The 9,640-nt window shown below is 40.3% G+C and overlaps 1 protein-coding gene across 2 annotated transcripts in view; it reads left to right on the top strand.

Moving 5' to 3' along the window:
* The first annotated feature begins 7,978 nt into the window (after positions 1 to 7,978).
* The window catches only part of zbtb44 (zinc finger and BTB domain containing 44), a 37,441-nt gene continuing 35,779 nt past the window's right edge, over positions 7,979 to 9,640 (top strand). For both annotated transcript variants that reach the window (XM_015952091.3, XM_015952092.3), the window contains exon 1: positions 7,979 to 8,208. The gene's annotated coding sequence lies outside the window, so the exon portion shown is untranslated. The remainder of the gene's footprint in view (positions 8,209 to 9,640) is intronic.

Genomic DNA, 9,640 nt, shown 5'->3' with positions numbered 1-9,640 from the left:
ACACACATTTATAGAAGACAGAATGGAACATCTGCATGCATAATCAAACATGTCAGTTGAAGATATAAAGTGAGTCATCAAAGAGCTATCAGTCTTAGCAATCATCACTGATTTCAACACATATTGCACTGTAAAACCTGCCAAGTAAGTTCAATTCAAATAAATGAAAGAAATTAATTGCCTTGCATCATTTAAGTTTATTAAATTAAATTGTTGACATTTGGAAAATCTACTTATGTGAGTTAACTGTACTTAAATAAATTGAGTTATTATAGCTGGTCAGAGGTGAGTGCCTTCCATCTAACCAGGTGTGAGGTGCGCTCTGCCTGCAGCTGGAGAGAAACTGCTTAAAGGTCTACCACATCAAATAAAAACATCTGAAAGTTTACAAAAATAAATGGTCTTAAAAACTGCCAAAAAATAGATACCAAGGTTCAAACTTTTTTAGATGCATTACAGTTTAAAATTTAACTTGTTCATTCCAAGTTGTTTTCCCAGTAATTTTGAAGTTCCTGTTCAGTAATAAATGTAAAAAATTCAAATCTGTTTTTTTGCTTTTTTCACTTTTAAGCTGATTTTTTAAAGGCTTTAATAGAAATAAATTCTAAATACAAACCATACACTGAAAGCTGAGGTTGTTCTGAAAAAAGGAGAGGAGTTACACACACTTTGCACTTTTAATTACAATTTTACAGCCATAAGATAAAAAAAATACCAGGCGGCCCTGTTATAATTATGGTCATAAGAGGGTTATTAAGACAGCGATGCACAAACAGGAAGTGATTGGTAGTCATTCCACTCCAATCCAGTTGGTGGCGGTAATGTACCAAATTGTTGTTTGCCAAGTGCCATAAGACCACAAATAAGAAGATCCAATCCAATCCAATCCAATTTTATTTATGAAGCGCATTCACAAGGCATTACAACCAAACAAGGCACTGTACACTAAAAATGTTAGTTAATTAAACAGGCGGTATACAAACATGTCGAACACAGATAAAAGATAAAAAGGAAATACAACAAAATTCCCAAAAAGATGAAGAGAGGCGGGAGCATTCGTAACAAACTCAAAGCGATAGTCAAAACATTAAGCATGAAATGGAGTTATCCTCGTGGCTCCAATAAGAGAAAGAAGCAGCATGCTTTAAAACAAGCTTTTATCTTCACTTCTGAAAGTGACGTCGTTTTTCTATGTAAACATCTAAAGGAGGCAGAAAGGAAAGACAATGGAAAATGTTTAAAGGGAGGAAATCATGGACCAAAATGGAAAATAGAAAAAAAAAAAAAAAAAAGGCTAAAGCACAGGAGCACTGACAGGAAAAAGAAAGCAGAGCAAATATTGAAAACGCTCAAAGGGAGGGAAATACAGGAAAAAAGAGGAGGACTAATAAAAAGGGAAAATAACTCATGTCAGAGCAGGGGAGAGTTTTGCAAATCCAGTTAAAGATAAGATTGTTGAAAATTTTGTGTAAGGGGCCCCATGTCTGTGTTCGCCTTGGGCCCCCAAATTGCTAAATCTGCCACTGCACCCACGGCTATCAACTAGTGTTCTGATATCTGTCTGCATGTGTGTTAGTGAGCACTTTTCCTTTACCAAGATGATCCATCCAACCTCACAGATGTGGCATATCAAGGGGCTGATGAGACAGCATGAATAATGTACAGGTGTGCCTTAGACACTTTAGAGTAACGTAAACTTCATAGAAATCAGTTACTGCAACGTTTTCAGGGAATTAAGTTATTTGAACTCACTTTGTTTAAGATAATCTGTTAGGTTTTACAGTGTGTACCAGTTCATAAAGAACGCCATTGTCCTCTCGGTCAACACAGCACTGAGCCACCTGGAGGACAAAAAAGAGCCACATGAGGATGCTGTTTGGGGACTACTCAACTTGCAACATCACCCAGGACATCCTCACAATGAACTGCAGGAACTACAGGATACCCCCCCCCCCTACCACCACCACCACCCACCCACCCATCAATCAAGAACAGGTGGAGACTGTCACCATCTTCAGATTTCTGGGCCCCCACATCACTGCAGACAACGCCTGGACCTGCAATATCAAGGCTCTGGTTAAGAAGGCTCAGCAGTGGCTACACTTCATGTACGTCATCAGAAAGAACAGTCTGGACATGAAACTGCCGCTGGCCATCTACCACTTCTCTAGAGAGTGTGTTTATGTACTGTCTGGGTATAAGTTGGTGCAGAGTGATACAAACAGTTTAAGAAAATAGTTGACTGCCCTCTGCCCACCCTGGAGGACAACTGCACGTCCTGCAGAAAACCAAGGTTATTCCTGGTGACCCCTCACACTACACCCCCCCAATTTTAGCTACTACTGTCAGGGAAGGTCATGCAGGACTAGTCACACACCACCAGAATTATATGGAACTAGAATTGGGACAATATTACATGTAACATGTACCATGTTTTGTAACATGTAATTTTTGTTTTGCAGCATGTAGTTCACGTTTTGTAACACCTAACTTTCATTTTGTAGCACGTAATTTCGGAACGTAACATGACACTTTAATTTCGTAACTTGCAGAAAAAAATCAATGTACAAGTTTCAAATCACAACTTTCAAATCACAAATCTCAATCTACAAGTACAAAACATTTTGTTCCAAGCTGGCTTCCAAAAGATCCAATGAAATGCTTTGTCTTATCAGCCAACCACGTGCCACGGATTTCTGTCATTCTCAATGTAGAGTGAGATGTGTGTTTTGAGAGTTGTGAGTTAAAACTTGCACACAGATTTTTTTTCCTGTAAGTTACAAAATGAAAGTTTCATGTTGCGTACCAAAAGTTACATTTAAAAAAATGAGAATTACATGTTGCAAAACACACACACACACACACACACACACACACACACACACACACACACACACACACACACACACACACACGCACGCACGCACGCACACACACACACTCACACACACACACACATGCATGCACTCAAATGAATTGCGTACATTTTCATATGCACATACTCATTAAATACTCATTTTGTTTATGCGTGCTTTGTATTCTTAATCTGTTAATCTATTTTTACCTCTTTTGCACTTATTTTACTATCTATGTATCACCTCATCTATCTCATGGTTTCTTGTACTTTAAAATATATTTATCATGTTCTCCTACAGCAAACGGGCACCGGGACAGATCCGCAGTGGACCTACGGTAGTCTCCGGAAAGGATCAGCAAAATGATTCTGCAGTGGGGTCACTATAAGTGCGGCGTGGAGTCCGGAAGAGATCCAGGTCGTGGATCCAGATAGGGTCCAGACAGGATCCGTGCTGGATGTTGTCAGATCCAGTCTAGTCCTGAGCGGATCCATTTCATATCTGCCTGGGTCCAAAACAAATCCGTTTTGGATCCAGAACGGGATCTCATTGATTTAGATCATTTCTCTTCACCCCTCCGCCCCCAGGCCACCCATTCATAGCCATATATATATATATATATATATATATATATATATATATATATATATATATATACCACATGGGGTAAATACGGTAACAGCATCACCAGCATGATAAGTAGCACATTTGGAAAAAAAATTTGTAGATGTTACCATCTGGGAAAAATAACACCAAACTATTCAAGATTCAAACATTTATTCACATGTAGGCACATGTCAATGCAATTTCCATTAAAACAAACAAACAAAAAAAAACACAACAGAATGAATGAATGATAATGTAATTATAAACAGGGAGAAAACTTTGTGGAAGGGAAAAAATACCTAATACTTTAACAGAAAACAATAAGGGAAACCAAAGTCAAAACTGATGGGATCCTAACAGTTAAAATTTTTTACATCATTATCCCGTGCCGTGCTCACATACCTGATTTGACCATAGCCATTTTTTGGCTATGGTTAAAAATTACAACCGAAACATTCAGCGTGCAAATGTAGAAACAATTGCAAATAATAGCAGCAGCAGGAGTTAACACAATATAGTTCCATATTCTGAGTAAATGGGCAAATCAAGACATGAAACTTACGGCAGTTGCGTAAAGCCAAGACGGCAGCAGGATTATTACTCCATCCAATGTGCAAACAAAATAGCAGGATTATAAATATTTAAATTACACAAGTCCAATGTGCAAGTTTTGCTCATAGTGTCATGGTCTGCGTCTGCCCCTTCCTTCATGTGCCTCCTGGTGTTCTCCATCCCTCTCTTGATTCCCTTTTGTGTCTCATAGCGCCCTCATGTTGTCCTTTGTCTGTGTCTCATTTATGTGTTTTCTGTTTGTAGACATTCGATCATCCCCATCCCCTCCAGTTGTAGCTCCAGCCTCTTTGTCCCCAGCTCTGTGTCTGTGTGGGTGTGTGCGTGTGTCCATTCCCCAACTCAGTGTGTGTGTGTGTGTGTGTGAGTGTATGTGTGTGTTTGTGTGTGTGTGTGTGTTTGCGTGCGTGTCCATTCCCCAATTCAGTGTGTGTGAGTGTATTTGGGTGTGATTGTGTGTCTGTGAGTCCTTCCCTCAGTCTTTTAGTTCAGTTTTGTGTTTATCTGCCCTCCTTTGGTTCTGCTTCCCCATTTAGATATTTGTTGTCACCTGTCTTCCCTCCAGCCCTCACTCCACACACCTGCTTCCTGTTTTCCTAATTGTTCCTCCCAGTCTAGTTAAGCCCTGTCTTGTCTCTGTGTTGTTGTCGGTCCATTGAATTTCTTGGTCAGCGTTGTTTTGTCTCCAATCTCCAGTCTCCAGTCTCTAGACTCTAGTCTCAGTCTTTGGTTCTCTGCTCAGAAGGTGAGCTTTTGGATTTTGTCTTAGGCCCTGTCCACACGTAGCCGGGGATCTGCCAAAACGTAGATATTTTTCTACGTTTTGGCCTGTCATCCACATGAAAACGGAGTTTTTTCACACGAAAACGGAGTTTTTTCACACGAAAACGGATCTTTTTAAAAACTCCGGCCAAAGTGAAGATCTGCGTTTTCTCCGTTTTGGGTGTCTGTGTGTGGACGGACAAAACCGGAGTTTTAGGGTCCGCAACGTCACTTTCCGCGACAAAAAATGCTAACATCACGTGTGCGACCTCTGTTTACACTAGCCGACAGCATGGAAGCCCTCAGCTGCGCTCTGTCACTACCCGATCCATCAATTGTCCAAGCGCTTTTTGCTTTTTTGTTTTTGCAAGCGGAATTACTGCTCCTTGCGGAAGACCACAGACGAAGGAAGAGGTTAAGAACGGGGGAAGTACTGCCGCCTACAGGTCTGGCATGTCCTTAACAGCGTATTTATCCGGGTACGTGTGGACAGAGTTTGTTTTTAAAACGTGGTGGTGTGGATGCAAGTTTTTGGAGGGGCGGATATTCGTTTTCAAAAAACCCCGGCTACGTGTGGACTAGGCCTTAGTTTAGTTATTGGGTTTTTGCCTTCGCCCCCATGGATTTTTGGTTCTCCTCCTGAATAAAGGATTTTTACTTTATACCGAGTCCTGCCTCTTGTCGTCTGGGAAATCAACACTTTGGGTCCTAACCATCCCCTCAACGTGACACATAGTTAGACAAGAGTCCAGTACAGAGATTACTCTCAGGATTATAAACAGTTCTTTGGTTGTAATTTGCTGAAAACGGAGATGGTTTAGCATTGATGATTTAAAAATGAGAGTTCCATGAAGGTTCCTAAAATGATGCGCTGTCGTCAGCCGGTTGAGCTTCTTGAAACCCATGACGTCTCCTTGCGACGCCCCTATCTGCAGCCAAGTTGAACCAGCGGATCGCGTGCGCAATGATATCAGTTCCTGCGCAAGCACGGCCAACTGGATTTCTTCGTACAGAACCTGCAAACAAAAAGGATTCTTTTTACGACTCAAGTATAGGACACTCGAAACTGTCTGGTTTTTGTCAACTATTCACTGCCAAAGTCTAATTTATCTAGTCTGTTCTCAAAAATTTAAATCTAAACTTACACAGAAGCAAGCTCTTTGTTGTCATCTGGCTGAACAGCTTCTTCCCATTGACACCTTTCCAGTTTATCCGCTTTCCGACATCATCATGGAATAAGTGGGCCAGGACATTCCATGTTACACGTTTGATGTCATGGCCCCCGATCGCTGCCAGACAGGAAGTCTAAAAACAATAGAATGGAAAAGAACAACAAATAAGTTATGTGGAAGAGAAAGCTCACCAATCTCTGTTTCAAATGAACATTTAATGGATCTTTGAGCCAGCACTTAAAACTGTCAACTTCCTCCATCGTACTCATTGGAAACTGGACAGGGGTCTGCGTTTCATTTTCAGGGGCAGGTGTGTTTCCTTTGCTCAGCAAGCTATAAAGCATCGCAAAACCCTGCTTCACGTCACTTTTCAGTGACTGTATCATGTGGAACAGACTCAGTTGTCTGGCTGTTGGAAGAATTTCAGAAAATTTAAGTCATTCATAGGAATCCCTAATTAAATATTGTTTAATAAAAAAATGATTACTCTGAACTTACCCCAAAGGTCTGTCATCATTTCTCGGTCGGTGAATGGTTGTACTTCATTGAAGTTGCCCGAGATGGGTGTTGGCCTCTGACTGATTGCCTGGGCTGGTTCAGAAGGATGTCTACCGTCCATCGACAACGGTGGAGTTGGTGAGGGGAACAGAGCTTTGCCGCAACGTGGCAAAGGGTTGGGCAGTGGTGTGTCAGAAGGAGCAGTTGAACATCCACCGTCCAACAACACTGGTGAAGTTAGTGAGGTGTACAGAGCCATAGGGCTGGGCGGTGGTGGGACAGAAGGAGCCGTAGACTTTAGTGTGGGTTTTGGTCAACCCCTGGATTTCTTAGGAGGATGATTTTCTTCTTCGCTGTCATCTCTGTCACCCAACCGATGACTAGTAATTTTAAAGGAGAAACAACAACAACAACAAGAAAAAAAAACAGTTGTTGTTCATTGGCATAACCTTGTGTCATTCTGTCAAAGGTAACAGCTTTCTTCAGTTTTTTCAGAGTTGAATGTGTAAAATTGAATTTTACATAATAAAAAATAGCTTACACTGCCTTTTGCTGTCGTTTGGGTCGAACATCATCATCTTCCTTTTCTGTCTGCAAATCTGATGTGTTGCATGACAGTGACTTCCGCAGGCATTGCTGTGCTTCAAAGTGCAGATCTAGGAAAAATATAAGAAAACATTAAAATGATGTGACACAAAGAGATGAAAAATTATGTTATATACACAAACGTATAAACAACAACTTACCACAGGTTTTGAGAACTCTGACATCAAATGTTTCCCAGACTGGTCCAGACTCCTCCATATTTTTTGCAGCCCTTTCCAATCTGTCGCTTTTCTTGTAATTTGGCCATTGCACCACGCCATCACTGTACCAGTTTGCAGGCACTACAGCTACGGTCTGGTTGATGGTGAACTCAGCAAGATGGAACATGTTGACCTATGATGATAAATACACAAGCGATTAACATAAATAAAGTTGCCTCCACCAAAACAGGAATTTCAGAATGTGTGTCAGTTTCATTGTATAATTCTTAATTTGTATCTAAAAAATTGACCTCATCATATTGTGCTTTTGCAACTTTTAAAATGTGTTTTGTCATATAGCATCATGCTTTTTTCAACTCGTTAATGTTTTACCCATTTGAGGAGTAAGGTGGTTTAATGGGACCCTCAATTTTGCTGTACTTTCGGGAATAATGACAATAAAGGACTGCTCTATTCTAGTCTGTTCTAACCAGAAAACACTTTTAAATTAAAACGTTATTGTAAAATTAATTGCGATACTAAACAATTATTGCACTGAGTAAAACGAATGTTACGTGATACCTGATGTTACATCATGTTATAGCATAAAAGACATGCTGGGAGAAAAAAAAAGCAGAATTTTCTTTTATTGTGAAGCGATGAACACATGAACGTGTCACTAACTTCCTGTTTCAGCAGCGAGCGAGGCGCGGTGCATTGTGGGGAACAAATACAGCACAGAAAGGACAACAGCGAACACAAAGGAATAAAAAAGCACCTCGTCAACTTTAAGCAGCTGTTTTTTGTCATGTGAATCAATGTGAGCGTTAACCAAGCTGCGAGTAGAGGAGGGTGGCAGGCCAACAACTGCCTAAAGACTAGGGAATGTGAGGGAGTGAAGTGGAGCGGCAGGGCGCGTCGCTGTTAGTGTCCGACTGCTTTGTCAGCTGAGCTATTTCCATCCCGAGGCCCGCCGCTAACACAGGCCGTAACCGGAAGGTAAATGAACTCAGTAATGTATTCATTCAAACACAAACTGTGATTTATTCCGCTGTCCAGCTTTTTGTTGTCTGCTTTTTAAGCTCAAGTGATGTCTTTAGGGTCGCGTTAGTACGCTAGCGTGCATAGCTAACGGGAGTTAGCGGTTAGCCACGGTCAAAGAAGAAGCGTCGATTTAAAATAAAAACTTGCATCCAATTAATTTTTTGTTACTAAACCCAAGAAACGGCATTTATTTCCTCCTTTAGACTTGGTTCAAAGCCAGAGTGCCGTTTAAAGCTTTGAGCGTGTTCGTTTGAGGTGAAAAAATATCGCTGATGTTTGTGTTTTTCTTAAATATGTTCAATCCAACTACATGTTTCAGATGTGTATATATCGACAATCACTCATTCTACTGAAGCATGCGACGTCGACTTTTCCAATGGGAAAACTGTAACGTTAATTTGAAGTTGTATTAATTTTGACAGCGACAGTTCTCCCTGTCGGGGTGGCTCTTAACTCAAGCCTTCTAGCCAGTTTTATGATTTTAAACGCTGTTCATCAGCATCTTGTCCAGGTGAAACTCGGCCTCCATTCCTTCACTTTATCATATGGGAATTATGTTGTAAAGCATGTTTGGTCCAGCGTAAAGCCCATCCGTTTAACTAAGGTGGTGTTTTGAATCTCATGTAGAAATTATCCTTATCTGGACAATGCTCTCTAGTAACACACTTTTGTTTTGTAGTCCATGATAGGACATGGAAACAAAAGTTATTGTGTTACAACCGTTGTAATGAAACTAAGATGATGATCAAGAGGCAACACAAACTCACTTAAGGTCTGTCTAGTTTTGCAGAAAAAAGTATTTTTTTATTTTTTTCATTGATTCCACAATTTTACATTTCTGGTTATTGGTACTTTTGCTCTCGCTGTTTACAATTCATGCCATGTTCTAGAGGCCGACCGATGTGTTTTTTTTAAGGTCGATGCCATATATATAACACTCAAACACATTTGTACTGTCAAATAATCTGAACTTGAATTTTAATTCTATGAACATATACATCACCTCTATTTTCAAAAGACAAACTAAAGAAATACTTAGCACAATTAGTATGTTTATTTCTGACCATAACTCACTGCCTTCTTCTCACAACCAAAGTGAAGAAGCCTCTAGGATGAGAAGAAAAATGTCTGCAAGATAACAAATGTCCAGTTGTTTTTTTTTTATATTCAAGCTCAGGATGATCATGTCCAGGATCAGAGAACCTACACCTAATGGTTGCTGCAGCATGTACATGTGTACTTGCTGTATTGTGAGATTTATTATTAGGGCTCCAAGCCCAACAGGCATTGGAACCCTAATAATGGAATTTTTTTGCATGTTTCTCCCCATTTCTTCAGTAAAAAAACAAATGATCTCATCCTGTATGTTCATTAAATCAGTCAAATT

Source organism: Nothobranchius furzeri, chromosome 13, assembly GCF_043380555.1.
Source record: "Nothobranchius furzeri strain GRZ-AD chromosome 13, NfurGRZ-RIMD1, whole genome shotgun sequence".
NCBI lineage: Eukaryota > Metazoa > Chordata > Actinopteri > Cyprinodontiformes > Nothobranchiidae > Nothobranchius > Nothobranchius furzeri.
This window is presented reverse-complemented; position numbering and strand designations above follow the sequence as displayed.